This window comes from Rana temporaria, chromosome 1, assembly GCF_905171775.1.
Source record: "Rana temporaria chromosome 1, aRanTem1.1, whole genome shotgun sequence".
Taxonomy (NCBI): domain Eukaryota; kingdom Metazoa; phylum Chordata; class Amphibia; order Anura; family Ranidae; genus Rana; species Rana temporaria.
In genome coordinates, this window is record NC_053489.1 from 613151763 (window position 1) to 613164846 (window position 13084).

The window sequence follows — 13084 nt, forward strand, 5'->3', positions numbered from 1 at the left end:
AGACATTCAGTGCCATAACTCAATGTTATCCGGACCTCGAACACTCAGATATTGCCATTAGGTTCGTGCAACGTGTGTGTGTGTGTGTGTGTGTGTGTGTGTGTGTGTAAAAAGCATATGTGACTTCCTTTTTGTACATATATTAATACAAAATATATTAAGAAACACATTTTTTAAACAATAGCAGATGCTGGGAACATAATTCGGATCACATTCACATGCATATATATAAAACAACTATGAAAAGACTAAAGATTCTCTTTAAAGAGTTTTAAAGTCTCAGAGGAATATTGTAAAACGGGTGACATCATGAGACGGCAGAAACATCTGCTGTATAAGGGGGAGAATACTGACACCTGCAACCTAGAATCTTTCTACACTTCCCTAGTTATCTGTGCCAGAGGCAATATATACACATCATAAATTCCCATACGACAGGTAAACTAGATCTTCATTGTTGTTGTGAACACAAGAGAAAAAAACACAAGGTTTCCAACCAGTCTGATCTGGACGGTTGGAGACAAATCCCCATAAACAAGGCCATGTTCTGGACACATGATGCGGTCCAATGACAGCTGTGTATGCTGAAGAAGTGAAGACAGCTTCCAGCCATACTGGGAGTTTATCCAGCCCTCCTCCAAACCCGCCTAGGTTGTACTTCTTCATCCAATTATTGCATGATTGGAGCTGGGATGTCTCGCGTTCTTCAACAATATTGTTGTTGACAAAACAAGGTTTTCGAAAATGGGGATTGGAAAAGGCTCTGGAACGCTCCCAGCGTCAGGGTTTGCCAAAGGAAAGACTTTTATATTCTCTGTTAGATACACACATGAAAGTAATCAGCTTCATTTATACAAATGTAGCAATGTGTGCTTGGTCTAAAATTCTTTACTAGGATATTAACCACTTCCTTACTGGGCACTTAAACCCCCTTCCTGCCCAGAGGACTTTTTGCGATTCGGCACTGCGTCGCTTTAACTGACAATTGCGCGGTCGTTCGACGTGGCTCCCAAACAAAATTGACATCCTTTTTTTCCCACAAATATAGCTTTCTTTTGGTGGTATTTGATCACCTCTGCGGTTTTTATTTTTTGGCGCTATAAACAAAAATAGAGCGACATTTTTGAAAAAAAAAATATATTTTTTTACTTGTTGCTATAATAAATAGCTCAATTTTTTTTTTTTTTTTTTTTTTTAATCCTCAGTCTAGGCCGATCCGTATTCTACATATTTTTAGTAAAAAAAATTAAAAAATCGCAATAAGCGACTGGTTTGCGCAAAAGTTATAGCGCCTACAAAATAAGGGACAGAATTATTATTTTTTATTATTTTTTTTTACTAGTAATGGCGGCGATCTGCTTTTTTTTTATTGCGACTGCGACATTATGGCGGACACATCGGACACTTTTGACACATTTTTGGCACCATTCACATTTATACTGCAATCAGTGCTATAAATATGCACTAATTACTGTATAAATGTGACTGGCAGGGAAGGGGTTAACACTAGGGGGTGAGGAAGGGGTTAAATGTGTGTCCTATATAGTGTTCTAACTGTGGGGGAAGGGGGTGACTGGGGGAGGTGACCCATCTGTGTCCCTATGTACAAGAGACACAGATCGGTCTCCTCTCTCCCTGACAGCACCGCTGTCTGTGAGAGCCGGCAATGAGAAATGATCTCATATGTAAACATATGAGATGATCTCTCATTGGCCGCACAGATCGCCTAGCAAACGGCCACTCTGATCGGCTGTTCACGGCGATCTGTGATTGGCTGTGTCCAAGGGACACGGCCAGCACAGAAGTTCCCCGCTGCACGCTCGGGAGCGCGCGCGGGGAAGGCGGAAAGGGGCGGACGTCAAATGACGGCGCCCCAGAGAAGTAGAACTACCCTGCGGCCGAATATAGTCGTACGCCCGTCGGGAAGTGGTTAAAGATGATTTGTCCCCTGTTCTGCCTGACCACCACTCCAACACTTAATAATAAAGCTCAAATTGGAGTTTATTGGCCATAGCAGTCTTTCATGAACAAAGGTATAAATAATAAGGTAACATTCGGTATAGTAGAAATTAAGCCCCAAGGTCTTTTTCTGCATTTTACTGTAATGCAAACATACAGCTGCAGTTCACTGGCACTCAACTATACATTTGACCATAATTACCACCCTCAAGGACCTTGTACCCCCACTGACTGCTATAACAACCAAGAAAAAACTGCAACAGCATATGTCTGCTCTCTCCAGGGACCAGACAGATAGCCAGCTAGACACCGCAGACAGACAGGCAGGCAGGCTCCTACAATCTTTGCTGCATGAATCAACTTGCAGCCCATAGGACCGGCTCCTTCCTTTCCTTCGTGGGCCCCTCTCTTCAGGTAAGACCCTGTCTTTCAGGGCCATCTTTCCACCCCCAGGAATCGCTAGTGACCGTCCTTTTCAGGACAGCCACTCCAGCGATCCAAATTGCGGCTGTTTACCTTCTTAGAGCCGCATGCACTCCAATCAGTCACCCATAATCACCCCAGCCACCCGCCGCGCATAGCAGCGCTTTTTTCTGGCGATCTGCGGCTCTTTCCCGCATCCGCGCCAGACCAGGCCTTATTCGCGGCCGCCGCAATTAGGAAAGACCGCGGACTAGCGGCGCGCCGCAAAAAGGAGCACTGACAGCCTGGAAATTTTCCTGGAATTGTCAGGGATCATCCCCCTATCCCTGGAGGATCCCATCCTCCCCTGGATTAACAACCAGCTCATACCCACCAAGCCAAACAGCCCCCAAACCTGAGGCCTGTGGCCCGGTCGGCGGCCATCTTGGTACTCCTCAGCTACAGTGACACCCTTCTTCCCCCCCTTCCCCCCCCATTCCAAACAGTACTTGATCCAGGGTTTCGTCCGATCGCCTTTCAGGGATCAGGAAGGAATTTTTTTCCCTGCGGCAGCAAATTGGCTTAGCACTGCCAGGGTTTTTTTGCCTTCCTCTGGACCAAGGCCAAGCGAGAGGATTCAGCGAATCTTCCCTCTATTGCAATTAATCCCCCCCCCCCCGGTGACTGGCAACAATGGTTAAACTGCGATACTCTGCAGAAACGATTTGGGGTCTGAGACAATTCGCAACAGTATTACCAGCCGTCACCAAAAAGGCCTTAAAAATAGACCAACTTTTGAGATTCGATCAACGATCGACCATCAAAAATTTCAACCATTTAACCCAGCTCAAGCACATATCATGTGCTTTGATCAACACAAGATCGGCAGTAAAACACCGATCAGAAATCCACGATTTCTTACTACAAAACGATCTAGACTGCCTCTTTATCACAGAAAGCTGGCTTTCAGACGACTGCAACACCATTCTTGGAGAATTGGTGCCAGAAAATTATCGAATTATAACGGAAAACAGAATAGGGCAAAGAGGAGGAGGCCTGGCGGTGATCCATAAGTTTCATATTGCAATCACTAAGCCGGTCCTTCAAAATCCTCTTCCATTTATGGAAACCCTTACTCTTCAACTTCAAACTAACCCCCAGGAGACTGTTCACATTCTCCTCTGCTATAGGCCACCTGGGCCAAAATCGCAGCTTCTACCATCATTAACGGAGTTCATATCCACTTATACCCTTAACAGCAAACACCTTTTGCTGCTCGGGGACTTCAATCTGTGGGCCAACTCCTCACAGGATCCCATTGCGGATGCCTGCATCGATCACCTGGAAGGATTAGGACTACAGCAACTTATATGCGGACCCACGCATGCTTCAGGTCACACACTCGACCTAATTTTCAGACAAAATCTGAAAATAAACATTTTGGGAAATGAACCTTTGCCATGGACAGACCACCATGCAATTAGTTTCATAATTTCCAAAATTCCACCAGTTATAAAAGCACCCAAGCCGGTGACAATACACTGGGCTAGATCTCAGAAGAAGCTCCATTCGGAACTCTTCAAATCTACCTTGGGAAACCGAATCAAAACTATTCATCCTCAGTTAACAGCCTCAGATACACTGGATGCCATAAATGCAGCTCTGCTACAATCAGCCGACTTAGTAGCACCGAAACGCAAAGTCCGCATCCGGAAAAAAAAGTCCGGCTGGTTCAACAACCAGCTGTCCCTACTGAAGCAAGAGCGCAGAAGGGCAGAAGCCGCCTGGAAAAGAAGCCCTTCAGAAGATCACCTCATCATCTACAAGGCAATAACAACACAATATCATAAAGAAATCTTCAAAGCCAAGAAACATCATTTTTCTATGACGATTAACAGCGCCATGAACCGCCCCCGAGAACTATTCAAGATGGTCACCCAGACCATGAATCCGGGATGTCTTGAAGTCCCCAATTCAGACACCCAAGAGTTCTGTAATGAACTATCGGATTTCTTCATCGACAAAATAGAAAGAATCCGGGTAAGTATTCTGCAAAATAATACCCCCCTCAGCCCCCTCTTCAATCAACCACAAAACACCAACAGAAACCTTCTACAATCAACTAAGTTCACTCTGGAACCCATCTCCATCGATACCACCAAAAATATCATTGGTGCGTTGCGGAACAGCACAGCACCCAATGACATCATTCCCACCAAGCTGCTGAAGGAATGCGCCGACATTCTGGCGCCTCCCATCACACAGCTTATAAATCAGTCATTTAAGGAAGGCATAGTGCCATCCCTGCTGAAAGAGGGCACAATCCAGCCCATCTTGAAAAAACCTAACTTGGATCCCAAGGACCCAACTCACCGCCGCCCCATAACAGGCCTAAATATTCTCTCCAAGATAATGGAGAAAATAGTGGTACAACAGCTGCAACAGCATCTGGATACCCACAATCTACTCGATCCATTTCAATCAGGTTTCCGTCCCGGACACGGGACAGAAACGGCCTTACTCAAAATATGGGACGATGCCCTCGAGGCCGCAGACGAGGGAGAATCCTGTCTCCTGGTTCTGCTGGACCTAAGCGCAGCCTTTGACACAGTAGACCACAAAATGTTACTGATGCGACTGGCCGAGGTAGCCAGAATCGCAGAAGGTGATTTACCATGGTTTTCCTCCTTTCTTGAAAACCGATCACAAACAGTGAAACTGGGATCTTTCACGTCGGAAAAACGCACGGTGCCATGTGGAGTCCCCCAAGGATCCCCCCTGTCACCGGTACTGTTCAACATCTATCTTCGCCCTCTCTTTGATATTATCAGTAGCCAAGAACTACTTTATCACTCTTATGCAGACGATACGCAATTGTATTTTCGCATCTGCAACAAAAAGGATCATCATCTCAGTTTAGAGAAATGTCTCTCTTCGATAGAAAACTGGATGACTAAGAGTTATCTTAAACTCAACAGTTCCAAAACAGAACTTCTTATGTTTCACGCCAGCCGAAAGAGTCAACTGGCAACAACCTGGACACCGCCGCCCATTCTGGGCCAAAGCATCACCCCTAGCTCCAAAGTCAAAAGTCTAGGAGTCATTTTTGACACCTTCATGACAATGGACGCACAAATAGGGTCAGTAGTCAGCGGATCGCACCATTTGTTGCGCCTACTACGCAGACTTATTCCATTTATCCCCAAAGAAGACGTAGCAGTCGTGGTGGGAACAATCGTGAATTCCAGACTGGACTATGCAAATGCCCTTTACCTCGGGCTCCCAAAGTACCAAATCGCTCGTCTGCAAGTCGTACAGAATACGGCCGCCAGACTGGTGACTGGGAAAAAAACATGGGAATCAATCTCACCTTCGCTGAGAACCCTTCACTGGTTGCCAGTAAAGGACAGAATTGCATTTAAAGCACTCTGCCTGACACATAAGTGCATCCATGGGAAGGCGCCGCAATATCTTTGCGACAAGATAGAACCTCACAATTCTAATCGCGTTCTGCGATCCACTGACCAAAATCTGGTCAAGGTGCCAAAAACCAAATACAAGTCCAAAGGAGAAAGAAGGTTTGCTTTTCAAGGTCCGAGACTATGGAACGCTTTACCAACCAGCATTCGGTTGGAGGAAAACCACCTGACTTTCAGAAGACAGATCAAAACTCTGCTCTTTTGATGTCATGAGACACGAAACATCAAGCGCCCAGAGGCGATTCAGTTCGCATGTGCCGCGCTATATAAGTTTTTCATTCATTCATTCATTCATTCATGTCAGAATGCCTTTTACAAGAAAAAATATGAAGAGGGTGGTGGGTTGCCCAATGCCAGCTTTTTTTTGACTGAAGACTTCCTCAACCTTCCTCCCAACCGCTGCCTAAAGCCCTTTCTGTTTTTACATAACCCCACCAATCAGGTAGGTACCCTGACTCAATATTTTCTTTCAAATTGTAAAACCTGTCTGCTGAACTCCCTTTGAAACTAATCATGTAGGCCCTGCGTCAATGTCTTTGCTTCTCTTACTCTGGGCCTAACTTTCTGCACTGAGTTTGAAGTACATCCACATTACATTAGCTTACTACGTAGGCAAGCTCTGCACAGTGCCTTTTTGTTAGCATACAAGGTTTGTATTTAATAAGCAACAACCACTATATGTCATTGCTGTGTGCCTACTACATTGTATGATCACTAGATGGCAGTGTTACGTTTGTGAGTTCATGTTTTGTCTATGCCTTATAAGTAATAAAAGAGTTCCTGCTCCTGACGCAGTTTTTCCAGAGAAACAACAGACTGTCTGCCTGTACTTTGTCTAGCCCCAAAAGATTATATCTAACACTTTTCAACCAAATTTGAGTACTAGATCCAGCTCACTGAAAGCAAAGCTTTAACCACTTACCCCCCGGACCATATTGCTGCCCAAAGACCAGAGTACTTTTTGCGATTCGGGACTGCGTCGCTTTAACAGACAATTGCGCGGTCGTGCGACGTGGCTCCCAAACAAAATTGGCGTCCTTTTTTTCCCACAAATAGAGCTTTCTTTTGGTGGTATTTGATCACCTCTGCGGTTTTTATTTTTTGCGCTATAAACAAAAATAGAACGACAATTTTGAAAAAAATGAATATTTTTTACTTTTTGCTGTAATAAATATCCCCCAAAAATATATAAAAAAACATTTTTTTTCCTCAGTTTAGGCCGATACGTATTCTTCTACATATTTTTCGTAAAAAAAAATCGCAATAAGCGTTTATTGATTGGTTTGAGCAAAAGTTATAGCGTTTACAAAATAGGGGGTATTTTTATGGCATTTTTATTAATATTTTTTTTTACTAGTAATGCCGGCGATCAGCGATTTTTTTTTCGGTATTGCGACATTATGGCGGACACTTCGGACATTTTTGACACATTTTTGGGACCATTGGCATTTTTATAGCGATCAGTGCTATAAAAATGCATTAGATTACTATAAAAATGCCACTGGCAGTGAAGGGGTTAACACTAGGGGGCGGGGAAGGGGTTAAGTATGCCTGGGTGTGTTCTTACTGTGGGGGGGGGGGGGTGGCCTCACTAGGGGAAACACTCATCTTCTGTTCATACATTGTATGAACAGAAAATCAGCATTTCCCCTGCTGACAGGAACGAGAGTTGTGTGTTTACACACACAGCTCCCGTTCCCCGCTCTGTACCGAGCGATCGCGTGTGCCCGGCGGCGATCGCGCCATCCCGGGCACACGCACGGGAGTCGGGGGCGAGCGGGGGCTTTTAGGCAGGACGTCATATTACGTGCTCTCGCCTAGGAGAGCCACCTTGTGGACGTATTTTGACGGTGCGGCGACGGCAAGTGGTTAAAGGAGTTGTAAAGGTTCGTGTTTTTTCACCTTAATGCAACCTATGCAAAAACACCTCACTGTCACGGGCCCCCCAGGCTCCCTGTTTCACTTACCTGAGCCTGTTCACCTGCTGTGTGCGTCCTCCGGCGTCCTCTTTTCCACTGAGTCTGGCCATTGATTAGGTAGATTGATAGCAGCGCAGCCATTGGCTCCCACTACTGTCAATCACATCCACGCCCCCCCCATTCAATTGTTGCCTCCCCCTATCCATGCATCCTGCCCCTTTCAGGATGCATGGAATCCAATGCGGGGGGGGGGCTGTTTTTTTGAAGCACTGATTAGAGCCAGATGCTTTAATAGGCTTCAAAATAGGGTGGACTTTGGGCGCAGAGAATGAATAATCGCTATTATGACATAGTGATCCTCCTACCGGCCAATCAGGTAGCGGGTTTTGACACCCATCACCCGATTGGCTGAAAGGACAGGCAATCCTATTGGACGCCTAGGAGGAGGGGAAGAGCCGCATGCTGGAAGCCGCCAATGATGGAGAGGACACAGAGCCGATGCACGCTGCCTGCCACCCACCCGCTGCCTGCCACCCGCTACCAGCCTAGATGGGTTAAGTGTTGGACTGACAAACAGTAGGAGGGGGGACGGTGCCATAGAAGAAAATTTACCACTCTCCAAACCTCTAATCCTTTTAAAATGCTCCCGCTCTACTTAAAACCGACAGGTGCTGGCTCTGTACAAATCCATAGCAAAGAAAAACCATCCTGGACTGCCGCATGAATCAAAAATTTAAATCCATTGCACAGTCAAATACAAAAAAAATTGATACACAGGGACAAGTGGATAATGCGTTTCACATCATTAGATGCTTATTCATAGCTGGGGGGGCGCTGCCGCCGGCCGCTCAGGGGGGTTGTTTGTCGCCCCCCCCCAAAAAAAAATAAAACACTAGCCGGTAGCCGCAACTGGAAGAGCTGCTGTAGCTCGAAATTGCTAAAAAAGTTAATGCTAATTCTTGAAAAAAGGTGTCAGACCACACAGTTCATTGTAGTTTGTTGGGGCTGCATAGCAGTGCCTACACTGGGCACATTAGCATCAGAACTGAACCAAAGAGCAATAAAAAAAGGTGGCCTGGTCTCAGCAATTCAAGAACAGTTTGAGAAACACAACAAAGAGTTTGAGGCATTGACTTAGCCCCCCAATTCTCCAGATCTCAATCTGATTAAGCATCTGTGGGATGTGCTTGAAAAAGAAGTCCGATCCATTGAGGCCTCACTTTGGAATTCACAGGATCTAACAGATCTGCTACTGATTTCTTGGTGCCAAATACCACAGAATACATTCAAGGGTATAGTGGAGTCCATGCCTCAAGGGGATATGGTAGGTGGTTATACCATTATAGTTGATAATTGTAAAATAATGCATTGATTGAAGAGTACCCTACTGTTAGCATATGTTTTCCCAGATCTATCTTAGTAGATGAAAATGTAGGAGGGGCTTATCATGGGTACCCAAGAAATAGGAGGCAGGAACACATCAACATGTGCCCGAAAGGATACAGAAAACGCCATTTAAGCATTTCTGTTTCAAAGATGGCCACCCAAATGTCACAGGATTTCGCTGTTGGCTCACCCACAATGACAACCTGGAGCCGTGACAGGGGATAACTTTGTCCTCTATGAGTTCCTGACAACTTTAGGAAGTGACACAGTGCCCTCTTTAGGTTGGAGGACATACCACAGCACTGCATCTGCCTACACAGATATTTTAACCTTATTGGTATGTTTCAATGCAAGAAAAAGAAATATAAGATAAGCCCTTTTTATCTGACATTGGTAAAAACATTTGTGGGTAAGAATGGTAGAATGTATACTTTGCCACACTTTTTCACATTCTCTAGCAAATTAGTGATCTACTTCCTCTCCTGCCCCTGTGGCCTCCTCTATGTCGGACACACAATTCACACAGATTTGGAGAACACATCCGAGGAGGGTAGTATTAATCATAAATATTGATCTTAAACAGAATAAATCTTACGGTCTGGGTTCTAGAAGCTATTCTCAAATGTACTTCCTTTGCTGAACGTTTCCAGAAGTTATGTCACAAATGGATATTTTATTTGCTCTCTCTTTACACATTTATTATATCTCAGGGGTCTCTAAAATATGGCCCAGCGAGGCACATCTGGCCCTCTACCAGATTTTACCTGACCGCCAGCTACTGTGGTGTGATAGAGGGGGTTTCTTATGTGAAAAGGAGATCTGATGTGAAAAGGGGACTCTGATGTGATGTTTATTTTATTTATTCATTTAAATTTGAATCATTTATTATTAAAACTGATTTTTTTTAACCCTTCAAATTTGGATTCTTCTAAATCCAAAGTATAACTAAAATCAAAACCTTTTTTTTATTTTTAGATTGCTTGGGGAGGGATTAGAACGCCTGGCAGAGTTTTATTGCTGTCTGTGTTGCCGTTGGGAGATTTTATATTCTGTCTCTATTTGTCCTGTTTGCCATTATGACCAAGAGTAAGGCCTCGTACACACTACCGAGAAACTCGACAGAATCCATCAAGAAACTTGGTGGGAGAGCTTTTTTGCCAAGGAAAACGGTCGTGTGTACGTTTTTCATCGAGGAAACTGTCGAGGAAGTTCTCTTTTTCCTCGACAGGAGTCTCAATTTCCTCGTCGTGTTCCTCGTTGGGCTGGTTTTCGATGAGAAACTCGAGAGTGTGTATGCTAAGAAACCCACGCATGCTCAGAATAAAGTATGAGACGGGAGTAAAAGTAGCATTTGTAATGGAGATAACACATTTTTCACCCTGTAACAGACTTTTACTTAACACGCAGTAACATGAGATTAGCAAAAGGAGCCCCCAGGGTTGTGCCAGTGGAATCGAACTTTCCCTGCCATTGTATGTGTTGTACGTCACCGCGTTTGAGAAGGAGGAGATTTGTCTTGACCGTGTGTACGCAAAGCAAGCTTGTCGAGTTCCTCGACAAGCCTTGTAACGGACACATGCATGCTGTCGGGACAGTTATGATCTTCGTGCAGGGGGACTACAAGGAACTGCATGGCTTGTCACAAGTGGATGTACCACATTGTATTCTGAGCTCAAAGGGTTAATTGGACAAGGGTCTCTGTCACTGCTGAATGCTAATGTTCCCTTCGCATAGCTAATGAACTCTCTTGTGGAGATAACAGCCCCCTGTGAGGTGTATGCTGAGGGGGATCATGTGTGAGTGATAATTGTTTTAAAGGTTAATTGAATTCTATTGTCTGATCAAGCTAAGTTGAGGAGCCGAAATGGCTAGCAGCTGATTGGCTCAAGGGAAGGTCATTCTTTCAAAGTGTGTGTATTGAAGTCCCCCCTGGGGGGGGGGAGTGTCATTTGTTTCTGTACAGTTGTAACCAGATTTAAGGAGGAAAATGTGGCATTAAAGGTCTGTCTGCTTGACTCTGCAAACGTAGCACGTCTCGTTTCTTGGAAGGGCAATCGATGGGATATACCGGCGGTACTTGCATATCGCAGCTTGCCAGGGAAAAGGACGTCTCCAACGGCTGAGACCCTCACACCAGTGGGTAGCCGTTACATTGGTTGGTAGCAGTGGGATCGTCCTTTTATCCAAAGAGCAAGTGCTGAATGGAGTCGCAGTAAGCCAGGCTGAAAAGATCCACACTGAAAGATTTATTAGAGAGTCGTGGTAGGAGCGCCAGCAACAGACCACGGAGGGAGCTGATAGCTGACCTGCTGGAGCTGGACGAAATGGATGGATCCATGGAAGGAACTGAGCCCCTTGCACCGGTCAGCGAGGAAGATGTAATTACTGGGATTGTACAGCGGAGATTATCCTTGTATCCAGAAACGTCCGTGGAACTAATCAACCAGCTGTTCCGGGAAGCAAGGGAAGAGATACAAACGAAGAGGGGACAAGAACTGGAACTGGTAAGAGCGAGACAGCCCATTACACCTGCAGTTCCTACCCCCCCACCTGCTGCTACAGGAAAGAAAATACCGTTCACTGCATTTAAAGCTTTTGTAGAAAGTGAGGAGGAAATCGATGGATATTTGGCGGATTTTGAGAGGCAGTGCTCACTACACCAGGTACCACCAGACCAATGGGTCACTATTTTGTCGGGGAAATTGTCGGGCAAAGCCAATGAAGCCTTTCGGGCTCTCGCTCCAGAGGATATTTTACAATACCAGCAAGTTAAAAAGGCGCTGCTAACCCGATACGCCGTAACTCCAGAAGCCTACCGCTGTCGCTTCTGGGAGTCCAAGAAGAAGGCTGTGGACTCCCACATGGAATGGGCAAACCAGTTACAAAGGGTGGCATCCCATTGGGTCCAAGGGTGCAAGGCCAACACCGGGGAGGAAGTATTGCAGCTGTTCCTAATGGAACATTTCTTCCAAGACCTGGCCGCAGACATACAAGACTGGGTACGAGATCGCCGTCCCGCTAACTTAAACGAGGCGGCTCGGCTAGCAGATGAGTACGCGGAGACAAGGAGAGTAAGCCAGAGTACTACACGGCTGGCTCAGAAGGTAGAACCGCGTACTCCAACCGTCACCCCACGCTCAGAGTTTCGGGCTCCAGTTCCACCAGGACCACCACGTTCTCAGGGGCCTAACAACTACCCCCGGGATTCATCTAGGGTGACGTGCCATCACTGCAGCAACACGGGACATATTGCTCGTTATTGCCCTCTAAGAGCTACAAATAACAACTGGAGACGCACAACACCCAACACAGAGGTCACTCCATCACGTCCCTCTGCGGCCCACTGCCTGGAGACCGAGGGGGGCCCTGAGGAATGTCTGGGAATTTGGTATGAGGCAGACCCAATACAAGCGGCCTCTCCGGATAACCGTCAGCATCACCGTCAGGAGGTACGGGTGAATGGACAAGTAGCACAAGGCTTAAGAGATTCCGGGACTACTATCACTCTGATTCAAAAACATCTGGTAAAGCCAGAGAACGTGTCCACTCGCACAGTTGCCGTCCGGGTCGCAGGGGGTGCTGTATTTCGCGTACCCACCACCCGGGTGCACTTAGACTGGGGAGCCGGGTCAGGAAAGACCACAGTTGGTATCATGGACAACCTACCTGCCGAGGTGGTGCTGGGCAACGACATTGGCCCTCTGACTTCGGCTTATTTACCTACACCTGCTGCTGCTTGTCCCGTGACCACCCGCGTTGCTGGAATCAACCCGCTTGCTGCTGAGAACCGGGTAAGACTACCTTCCCCGACATGTACTGTAGATCCGGCACAATATCACAGTCTAAAATGGGAATGTGACAAGTTGGCCAGTGAGAAATCAGAGATGCAACGACACTATGTCATGTATTATGAGATGTCCCGTGGCTTGAACATTGAAA